Below are 11,442 nucleotides of genomic sequence, written 5' to 3' on the forward strand. Positions count from 1 at the left end.
TGGAAAATAAAAGAAAATAAAAATTAAATAAAAATAAAAATGAAATGAAATAAAATAAATAAAAATAAAATTACATAAATAAAAATAAATTAAATAAATTAAATGTAATAAAATAAATAAAAAATTTAAATAAATAAAGAATAAATGAAATGTAATAAAATAAATAAAAATAAAATAAAAATAAAATAAATAAAAAATAAAATAAATAAAAATAAAATAAATAAAAAATAAAATAAATAAAAATAAAATAAAATAAATAAAAAATAAAATAAATAAAAATAAAATAAAATAAAAAAAATAAAATAAAAATAAAAACAAATAAACCAAAATAGAATACAATGAGTAGCATAAATAAAAACCCGAGGGAACGATCCCGGTTCCCGCCCCGTTCCCGGGCCGTGCCCGCCCCTCCCGCGGCCCCGGGTGGGGGTGAGCGGGGCCGGGGGCGTTCGGGGGTCCCGCCCCCCGCGGCTCCTCCCGCCGGTGCCCCCGGAGGGGCCGGTGCCGCCCCCTCGCCCCGTCCCCCGCCCGCCCCCGGGCGGCCCTGGCGCGGAGCCGCTGCCGGTGCCGGTCCCGCCGGGCCGGTCTGTGCGGCGGCTGCCGGCGCTGCTGGGCGAGGTCAGGGAAAGTCCATGTGAGGAGCGGCTGGAATCACTTCCTGCCGCCGCCCGGCCCCGCCGCGCCAGGCCCAGGGCAGCCTCGGGGGCCGGCGCCCCGCAGGTGAGCGCCGCGCCGGGACCCCGCGCTCGGGGGGGGACCCCCGGCCGGGCACCCCCGGCCCCGCACCGAGCCCCCGGCGCCGCCGCAGCGCCCGGACCGCCCGGGGGGGGCTCGGGGGCTCGGGGGGCTCGCGGGGGGGGACGCGCACATCGCGCCCTCCGCCCGCATCCTCCGGGGGTCCCCGGGGGGCTCGGTCACACCGCGGGGTGCGGGGGGTGCGCGGGTTGGGAGGGGAAGGGGTGACACCCCCCCGCCCCCACCCCCGGCGTGCGGAGCGGGGTTTGGGGGGGTCGCGGAGTTCCTGCCGGTCCTGCAGCAAGGTGGGAATTGGGGGGGTTGTTGGACACCCCCCCAACCAACCTTGGAGGGGCTGCGGGGCTGAAGGTCGGGATCAGGGATAAATGCGGACTTTTCGCTCCCGCGGGGAGGAAAACGCTGTGAAAGGGGGGATATGAAAAAGGAAAAGGCGGCGGAACGCTGGAATTGGGGGTTGGGGGAGGATCCCCGAGTCGTGGAGGGGGGGGAAGTGTCCCCCTGGAGGGGGCTCATGGGGGGTCTCGCCATGGTCTGTGCCCCCCATCCCAGCGCGGGGACCCCTCTGTCCCGAGGGGCTTCGTGGTGGAAAAACTGGGATAAAAGAGCTGGGTTTGGATCTGGGGAGCGCCGGCGCTCCCCTGCCCACTGCAGCTGCTGTAGTTACAGCGCTCAAGGACTTCTCCAAACATCTTCCCTGCCGTAGGAAAACCCAACGCCAGCGGTACATCGCGTGCTGCTCCCGCCGGCCCGAGCGATGGCAAAGTGCAGGATCACTTCCAGCCAAGCCTCCATTACCCGCCGGGTCATTAATTTGAATATTCCCTTTTCTCTCCCCCCTCCACCCGCACCCCCCCTTCCTTTCCGGAGGCATTTGCGAGGTTGCGGGCAGCTTGATGTGCTCTGTGCCTGCCAAGTGTTTGCCTCTCGCCCTGGGTAATTGAGGGGCTGGCGTGCCTGCTCACCTTCTCCAGCTGAAATATTAAACAGCAGGAGAAGCTGGAATCGGTAAACAAACCGGGAAAATTGCTGCTTCTCCGTGGGGAGAGCTGGGGGGACTCTGGCAGAGGGGTCCCCGGGAGACCCGGTCCTGCTCCAAACTGCAGCCTCCCAGCATGGCTAAGCCCATATTTCCTGCCTGATTCACAGCCTGCTCTGAAATTATATAAGTTTTTCACCAAAAAGAATAAAGCTGAGCTGTTCCTTATGAGCTGAGTTGCTGAGGATAATAAGTCTGTGACCCCAAGGTGCGGATAATGGAGGTGATAGTAGTTGGATTTGAAGTAAGCGGCAAATATAAAATAATTAGGGTTCTTCTTCTCCTCCGGAGAATAAATGTCCTTCTGTGGTTGTAACTGTTGTGTTTTGGGTTTTTTCCTCTTGCAGAGGCCTTTTAATTAAGGCTTCATGGGGGAAAAGCTGTCGCATTGGGACACTGGAGGGTGGGGATGGATTTCTGGAACTTAAAATTTGTCAAAAAACCCTCCCAAGGCAGCTGGAAATACAGAGAGTGGGGTAAATGCAGGCGTCAGGGCAGGAGCAGGGGGGGGTCTCTGCAGCATTGGAGGGGTCCCACTGGGACCCTTGCTGTGTTGGCTGGGCTGTGGCTTTGCAGAATTCCCCAAATTGTTGTTCAGGGCTGCCCAAACTTTCCCCGGAGCCCCCCTTGTTTTAGCAGATGGATGCCATTAGCTAAGGTACATGCGTTGATGCTGGATCACTTTGGAAGTGATATTTTTGGAGCCCTCTGGCAATATAAAAGCCTTTTCCTTTCCCCAGCCGTGACTCTGTGCTTTCCTGAGGGAGTCTGCTGGGATTTGGGGCAGGAGGGTGGATTTTGCTTCCTCTCAGCAGGTACCAGTGACAGGTCCAGGGGACACAGAGCATCCTCACTGCTGGTAAGTCCAGGGAAGGAAAAAATCCCCTCTCCTTGAACTTGATCCTGCCTGGAGCATCCAGGTGAGTCCCTTCTGGCCTGGGCTTTGGCTCCAATCCCAGCTGGAGTGTCGGGAGGCGCGAGGCTGTTTGCGGCGTTGCCGGTCGGCGCCCGGGGAACAAGAGCCAAGAAACCTTCTGCCAGAGCCTGATCCATGCGGTGAGCTCTGGGTTGGCTTGGGAGAAACCTCCAGACTGGCCTGTGCTTTCCCAGCCAGGGACACAAACCAGCTCACCTCGGAATGGAAATATTTATCTCAGACTGTCTTGTTCTCAAAGGCCCTTGGCCCTGCCAGGCCTTCTGGAGGGCTCATGCCGGGCTCGGCAGGGATGTGCTGGCCCTGGTGACACACCAGGACTGAGCTTGGCACTGGGGTGACGTGGATTGGGGACAGACAGCACGGAACAACCTGTGAAAGGGTGCTGGGACTCGGCTCCTGCTTTGCTCTGTGTTTAAAAATACTCAAGCCTGACAAAATGGGGTTAGAAGGGAGGGTTCAGCCATGGGTTTGAATTTTTCCAGGTTTTCTGAGCCAGCAGCTTTTCAGGTGGGGAAATAGGGTGGGATGTGCTGGGCCGAAGGGAACCGCTCCCAGAGATCTCCAGGGATGCTGAGGAGCAGGGGGGCTGCACTTTAATGGCTTCCCCCCCCCCCTTTCCTACCTTTCTTTGAGTTTACTTGAATGCAATGTAGGAAATAAAACCCAGGCATTCAGCTGGAGGAAATGAAAGGGAATTGTGAGGTCCCTGCCATACCTAATGGCCAGAGCGAGCATCAGATCTTGCTGCAATTAGGCTTCAAATCGAGCTGAGCCTGTGTTTGGCATCCAAAGAGCAGCTTCCCAGCCCATTTATTCCTCATCCAGGGAAGTGGCAGTGGATCCAACAGCCCTCAGCACCCACTGGGATGGGCACACCTACAGGAGGGTGGTGTGGGTTTTTTTTTTTAATTATTAAATCAAGCCTGTAAAGCAATTGAGAAATAGGTGAAGCATGCTTAAAAGAGGGTGAGGCTGTTGGTTTTCTCTACCTGACTTTATTTGTGAAGTGACAGGAATTTTGACAGGCTTTGTGTCTTTTTTAGCAAATCAAGTGTCATGCCAGGTTTGCCTGTGGATGAGATCATTTGCAAAATATGTTTCCCAGCTTGCTTCAGGCATAATTCATTGTGTCAACTGCAATTGCTCATTTGCTAGGAACTGTGATTCATTAGCGGTTTATTTTTTGTTGGGTTTTTTTTTTTGGGGTTTTTTTTTTTTTTTTTAAGTCCAACTTGTTTTCAAGCGAATGTTTGGAGGCAGTGCAGGAATTAAAAAAAAAAAATAAATAAATCTTGCATTCTTTGTACCCGCAAATTCTGCTGCTAAGGGGAAAACTTGCTAAAATGCTGTGATCCCAGGGAGGGAGAGGCAATCCCAGGCGAGCTCCCCGGGCAGGATTGCGCTCGGGTTTGTCATGTGGTCGCTCCTAAATGGGGACGGAGGTAATAAAAATCAGACTGCTGGGACAGAGCCTGCCATGTAGATGATGGAGGGAGCCTGTGGAGCTGCTTCTTCCTTTTCCCTGCTGGGGGGCTCAGCCTGGTGAAGGTTCCCCCACTGCCCCTCATCCCCGGGTTTGGGCAGAGGTTGCCCCGGGAGGGATGAGGGGGATGTTGGTGTTGGCAGCCCTTGCACGAGGTGTTGGGGCAGTGGTGTCGGGAGCAATTATTTGTTATGGTGACCGAGACCCCCCTAAAGCTCAGGGCTCAATGGGATAAAATGAAGATAAATAGCCCTTGGCACAGGTTTTGTGCTGTGTGTGTTCCCGGGGCTGCTCGCAGCCGGCACAGTTTGGCCTCGGGCTTTGCAGAGGTCCTCACGTCGGACTTTTAAAAGAATTTTGCCTGTCAAGTACATTTTTGTGTGTTAGATTTCCTATGAAGACAAATAGTTCAGTGCATTTTTTTCCCCTAGGTGGGTGGATTGGGGCGGGGGGGTGGCAGGAATCGCTGCTCCTGCTTCAGCAGCCACAAACTACCCTCCCCTAACAAACCAGTCTGTGTGGGCTGAATAAATTGATACACTTCTCACCGAAAGATTGATTTTATTTAAAAAAAAACCCAGCCTTCTGAGTGATTATGAACTATACATTTAAGCATAAGTAACTTGATAGGTTTGTTGGGTTTTTTCCCCCCCATGCAACAATTCTCTGTAAAACACTCTTAAAATGTTTTAGGGTTTGGGGGTTATTTTTGCTGAGTGTTTGTGCGTTCTTCGTGTTCTCCTCCCAGTTTAAGGTTTTTAGAAGCCGGAAAAAATTGGGAAAGGGGGAGAGAGAGAGCACAGGGACGTGGGGAGTCTGCTGACTTCTGGCGCACCGGCGCCGTGCCCGAGCCCTGCCAGTTTTGCTGCAGAGCCCAGTGCCAGGAGCGAAGGGCAGCAGAGCGTGAGGGGAGGGAGGTGACTCCATCAGAGTGACCATATATAGTCACTGGGATGAGATTAAACACTTCACCTCCCGGTGTCATCCCCGCGGCCGTAAAGCCAATATCAGGATCTATTAATCATTCGTTAAAACAGCAGAAGAAAATTCCTGCTCTCCTGCGCAGCACCTCGTTTGTAGCAGTCAGGGCTCTTCTGGGTGTATCGATTGGGGGAGAGGAGCCAGATGTTTTTCATCCCTGGGTGTCTGGGGCAGGGGGGGGAGCGAGTTTCAGCAGCACAGTGGCATGTGCAGAGAATTGCAAGTTAAGTGGGGGTGGAGGTTGCGCTTCCTCGGGCTCGTGGGCTCGGTGGCAGAGCCGTGGTGGGCCCTGTGTTCAGGTGCCAACGCTGGCTCCGCTCCACACACCCATTCCCATCGTGGTATCCACTGGGGAAGCATATGGCAGCCTTGGAGATATATATATATATATACATATAGTGTGTGGGGGGACATGTTTTACATGCCAGTTCTCCCTGTCATAGGACAAACATTTACGCTCCGATTATACGAAGCATTAGGAAAACGGGGATTGGGTTTGGAGGGAGCATCGTTCCCTGCAGGGGTGTTCTGGGAAGTGCTGTTTGGTGATGACATGGCAGAGGAGTGGCAGTGTTTCGGTGCTCGGAGCTCTGGTGGCATTGTGCTGCACAGAGGTGTAATGTGCAGGTGTATAAATAAAGGGTTGGTGTTTCAAGGTGTGCCATGCAGAAGGCAGTGCCCAAAAGAGATGGGGAGCGAGGATTTATGCACTTGAAGGTGGTTAAAATGACTTGATTTCCAAGGGAAGAGGCCTGGATAGCACTGGTGGGAGACTTCCAGTGGGATAGGATGTGCCTGGCTGGCCTGGAGCACCGTGGATCCCTCCTGGGAGAGGTGCTTCTCTTGGGTACAAAGCTCATGGCTGAGATCCTGTGGGAATGAAATTCCCACAAACAGGAGTAACCCCTCTCCATAGGTGTCCCTTCACTAGCAACCTGTCTGTGCACTGCACCAGCTGCAGCGACCCTAAGGGACTAAACCTGAGCAGGATTTGGTTGTTGTGTTGTGGTTGGAATCACATTCTCACTGCAGATGTAAAGTTGATGATTTGCTAATGGTCATACGGAGGGTCTGTATCCCTCTGACCGGGTCTTGTCCCTTCTAACAGATTCTGATGGACTGTGAGGGAAAACACTGTGTTTTTTGGATCACCCCTGGAGCTGCAGCCCAGCCCCACGGGCAGGTGCCGGCGGCTGCGTCACTCCCTCCTTCCTACGAACAAAACTTGTTTGAAACTTCATTTGTCTGCTCCGCAATTATCCTCTCCTTCTGCGCCTCCCTCCGTTTATCCGTGCTCACGCCATCAATACATGCCCATGCTTAATGAAACATTATTGCTTAGGTTTAATTGTCTTCTAATTAAGTGAAATAAAATTTTGCGCGGCGGTGGCGGCAGCGTCTCTCCCGTCTGTGGATTCTGCTGTGGTTCCACCTGAGCCCGTGGTGGTGCTGTTCAGGGGTGATGGACAGCAGCAGCCACCTCCTCTGAATCTGCTGCTCCTCTGTATCCTTCTGGTTAAATTAGATTAATTTCCAGGCTTAGAGCACTCTTTTTGGGGACAAATTTAAGCATTTGGTAATGCTCCTGGGGTTATTGCTTCAGCACAACCCTGCTGAAAGACACCTGGGGAAGACAAAAACAGGGCATGCAAGTGTAGCACTGAATTTTTGACTCTTGTCTGAGCACGGTTTCTACTCTTAATGCATCATTAACATGGTTTTCTGCATTGCATTCAGTTCCCATTACAGCACTCAGTTCCGTCTGTTAATTTTGGTATGTTGATATTTTTGTTGTCAGCAGTTTTTTTCTTTTTTGAAGCATATAAAACCATTAGTGTGAAAGAAGATTAAAAAGATACATTACAATTAAAATGTTAATGAAATCGGCATCATACAACTTTTGAAACCATTTAGGCATTAATCTTTCTTGGTCTCATGTCCATTAACTCGGGCGATTCTTATTCCACACTGACCCCTGCTGAGAGAGTTGTGCTATAATTGGATTTTTAAGAACTGGGGGGAAGAAAAGGAGGGCGAGAGAAAAGCCTTGGGAAAAAGTGGAAGTTGGGAAGGTTGCCTTAGCTTTCTGCATGGTGTCCATGGAAATGAACCTCATATAAACCAACCCCACGGTTCCGTCGCTCCCAAGTCCTGTGTTCTCCCCACCGGGCAAGTCTTGCCTGGGAAGCTGGGAATGCTGGTGTTGGAGGCTGGGGCAGAGCTCTGGGAAGTGCTGGGCTCCTTGGCAGCTGGCTGTCACCGTGACCTTGGGCAGGACACGAGCACCAGGCTCCGCTTTGGTTGATCCCAGTGTAACGTGAGCAGGGCCGGAGCCGGATGGTGCGAAGCCTTTTTAAGGCTCTCGGAGGAAGGGAATGGGAGAACAGCAAGTAATCGTTTGCTGTTATGGCTTCAGCTTTCCCCCGTTCCTCCAGAATAGTATTTCTACATTTTATCTGTTTTGGGTTGGTTTTTTTTTTAAGTAGCTCTTTTTCAGCTTACACAATATTTGGGTGAGGGCCAGCCCCCCCTCCCCAGGCGAAAGAGGAGGATTGACTAATTCCCAGGCTGTGTAGTGAATCCAACAACGGGACTTCTTGACTCATCAGACAGCTCCCAGGATCTGTGCCACAGCTCCAGCAAGGCCATGGGCTGTGCTTGGCTGCTCCAAGGTCCAGCCCATCCAGAACACTCTGTGCTGGTCAGTCTGAGGCTTAGACTCACTCCTGGGCACCTTCTCCAGAGCTTTGCCTGGGCTGTCCAAGAACTTCACATCTCCTGCACCTCCTGTGGGATGCTGGATAAACTGGGAAGGGCAGGTCCTTTAGTGAAGAACACAACTGTCCTTCCCAGCATGGGAACGGGGTTTGGAGTTGTTGGGAGGGTGGATGTGCTGCTGTCCAGGCAGGGATGTGCCTTGGGAGTGGATGAGCTGGAAGTCGAAGGATGAGAACATCCCGCTGAGGGAGGAGTGGAGTACCAGCCCAGCTCATGTTTATGCTGCAAGCATGAATTTTATTTTATTTTATTTTTTTATAAAGAAAAAAGCCAAAGAGCACTGTGGAAGCTGCAGAGTTGTTGTCTCCCAGCCGCTCCGCTCTTCTCCCCACTCGCTGTTCCGTGTGTTACCACGCAGGCAGGGGAGCAGGGAGGGATGCTGGTGGGCTGACTGGGAAGCCCACTGGAGCTGAAACATCTGCAGGGCTCGGGAGAACACGCTGGCAGTCTTTGGGGGCTGGGTTCATGCCTTGTGAAGTGAGCCATGAAGCACAGAGCGTGCTGCTGGCACCGCATCACAGGGACGCGGGTGTTGGACGGCCGGGGAGATGGAAGTGCTTTCTTGGAGCCATGGAATAGCTCTTTGCACACACCAGAGCCTGGGGTTTAATTGTTTTATTCCCTTTTTATGTGGGTAAAAAACCAATTTATAGTGTTGTTGTTTTGTGTCAAGGCATTGCGTGGATTTATAACCTGAGAGAATTTGGAGTGAGGATCCAGAATCTTCAAATAATGGCAGGAATGGGGGAGACCTTGCCCAGAATGTGACCCATCCATGTCCCAGCTCATGCAGTCGGATGAACTGGGGATGTGTTTTGGCACAGGGGAGTGGTTTGTGCCTTTGGGTGAAACCAGCAGTATTTATGCCACTCAAGTTAAACTGCCTTTGGGAAGGGAAAGGAAACCAACCCACCAGAGCAGCAATATCTCGGTGTGTTTGACCTGTCTCTGCCTTCCCATGCTACAGTCCCACGGGGATCCTGTACAAGGAGAGAATTCCTGGGAGCAGGAAGGCTGGCAGGCTCCCGAGGGTTACCTGGAGGTCTGGTCCAGAAGCCCTCAGAGGTGCAGGCAGGTGATGACCACCAGGATGGAGGTGGGAGCTCTGGTGGGTGTCACACTCTCCTTTTCCTGCGTGAGCTCCCCCTGCTCTTCCATCTCTCTGGGTGGTGGCAGACGTGCAGGCAGGGAACAAAGGCACTACTGTCTGGAATTCCTGGCTTATTTTATTGATGTGCAGTGGCAGTTGTAGGCCAAGGGAGAGGGAGCAAGAAAAAGCAGCCCTAAACATTCCCAGTGCATGTCTGTGGCCCGGCACACAGGTGGGATTTCTAGCAAGGTGCATTTCTGTGCTGCAGACCGAGCACACCAGAATCAATATCAGAGTAGTCCAATAAAATCTGTGGGAATTTCATTTCAACTCATTGCAAGCAATCTAATAACTGGTTTTTCAGGCAACTGTTAGGTTGTTTGGTTTTTTGAGGGTTTTTTTTTTGATGGTGTTTTTCCCTGTGCAACTGTAAAAATGTAGATTGAGCCCAAGGTACTTGTAGTGCTTTGGTCTGGCAGTGTGAGCACTGAGCCCAAGGCTGGTTTGCTGTGGGGTCAGGCAGTGAGGGCTGGAGAACCTGTGCCACCAGCTCAAGGGGCCTGGCTCTGGGTGGTTTTCAGGTCTACTGATGGTGGCAGTGCTTCTACTTCCAGATTGCAGCACTTTTATATCCTTACATGGTGGTGTTAGGATTTCTACTCCCATGTCCTTGAAGGTTCTTGAACCAGTTTGGGGGGGAGCCTGAAATTCCCCATCCTGTTCTGCTCCCCAGCTGGGACCAGCCTGGAGAGGAGCACAGGATTGGCTGCATCTTGAGTATCCATCCCTTTTCCTGGGCTGTCCAACAGTCCCAGCTCAAGACCCTTCCCAGGCTTGGGAAAGCACCTGGGCATTCCCTTGGGAGTCTGTGGCCACAGCAGAGCAGCTGGAGGTACCTGAGCCATGTGGTATCTCCGTGAGTATTTCTACAATCCAGTTTAGGAAGTTTCCTCATTTACCTCCCCTTTAAGATCCCAAACTGGCTGTTGCCTCGTTTGTGAGTGCCTTAGGAGAGGTGTATCCTGCAGTACTTGCTGACTGATCTGGATTTGGCACAAGAAATGATGCAGAAGGGAGGATTTAACTTCTTGCAGTGGGACTTGGAGGGGGTGGAGAAACCAAGTGAACCTGCAGCCTGAGCATGTCTGGTCCAGGCCATCACCCCACCACCAAGCTTAATTTTTTTTTTTTTTTGCTTGGCCACCATCAAAATACAGAGGACCACTCCATGTACGTGTGTCCACTGGTGATGTCCACAGTGCATAGTGTTGATTTTCAAGGGATTTTAAACAGCAAAAATATTCCAGCGGCCTTTACTGCTCTCTTGTAAGGTTTTATAAAGTGAGTCATGATTTGTACGTTCTTTTTCCACCTGGAAAGGGAAATGCACCTTCAAACTGGTATTCCCCCCCCCCGAGAATTCTTCAAGCACTTTCTGTGCAGTTCAATTGCAACGTATTTATAAAGCAACACAAGTCAATGCCAAGTGCCAGCCCAGTTGCAGCCGTGCTCTTGCAGCCTCCCTTGGCCGTGCATCACGGATAAGTGCTGTTGGAATGGTTTGGGTGTCCCACAGTCTGTCCCCTCCCCAGCCTCCAACCTGCTCCTGGCCTCCTGTGTGCCTCAGGAATGTTATGTAAAGCGTGATGTGCAGCATTAGCAACAGAAGTATTTGGTTCAGGCGGTTCCCGAGGCGGTTCCCACACCCTCGTGATCTCCGGAGCGCACGTGCCGACGGCTGCCGGTGTTCGCTGGCACTTTGGAGAAGGTTTCCCTCTTGGCATCCAGGTGATGGTGAATTTGGAGCTTAGGAATTGAGTCTGGTGGTACCAGTGTGGATGGATGTGTCAGTCTGGGGGAAGGAAGGGAGAGATTTGCTGGCAAACCCGTTGGAGGGAGGCTGGAGTGAGGTGTGGCGAGGAACTGCTGGACACTCATTAAAAGGTACGGAAAGGAGAGGATGGGATGGGGTGGAGGATTGTTGGAGGGTTAACCTTCTTCCAGGTGGGGTGTTCTGGGACCTGACAACACACTGCCACACTGTCTGCCAGGATGGGGATGGAAGGTTTGTGCCCACAGTGCCAGAGCATCTGTTGGCACAGCTGGTGTGTGAAGACCCTGCAGAAACATCTGAGCGTGTTCGTGGGCTAATGACACTGTGACAGCCAAGCCACCAAGGGATGAGTGTCTGCAGAAATGCTCCCTGAAATGCTTTGTAGCTGGTCTGTGGTCTGAGAACTTTCCCTGTTGTTGTCCTGCCTGTTGCTGGATGTGGTTGGACAAACTCTGCAAGTTCCCAAAACTTGTTGACGAGGGGAATGATCCCGTGTGTCTGTGGTGGTTTCACACTGAGGGCAGTGGTTGAGCTGACATCTGAGAGG

At 51.9% G+C, this 11,442-nt stretch overlaps 1 protein-coding gene across 1 annotated transcript in view; it reads left to right on the top strand.

Annotated features, from left to right (window-relative positions):
• Window positions 1-628: 628 nt before the first annotated feature.
• NACC2 (NACC family member 2) overlaps window positions 629-11,442 on the top strand; it is a 53,599-nt gene continuing 42,785 nt past the window's right edge. Inside the window, exon 1 of the mRNA XM_017810358.1 lies at window positions 629-720. The gene's annotated coding sequence lies outside the window, so the exon portion shown is untranslated. The remainder of the gene's footprint in view (window positions 721-11,442) is intronic.

Source organism: Lepidothrix coronata, unplaced genomic scaffold (genome assembly GCF_001604755.1).
Source record: "Lepidothrix coronata isolate B3197 unplaced genomic scaffold, Lepidothrix_coronata-1.0 Scaffold28, whole genome shotgun sequence".
Classification (NCBI taxonomy): Eukaryota; Metazoa; Chordata; class Aves; order Passeriformes; family Pipridae; genus Lepidothrix; species Lepidothrix coronata.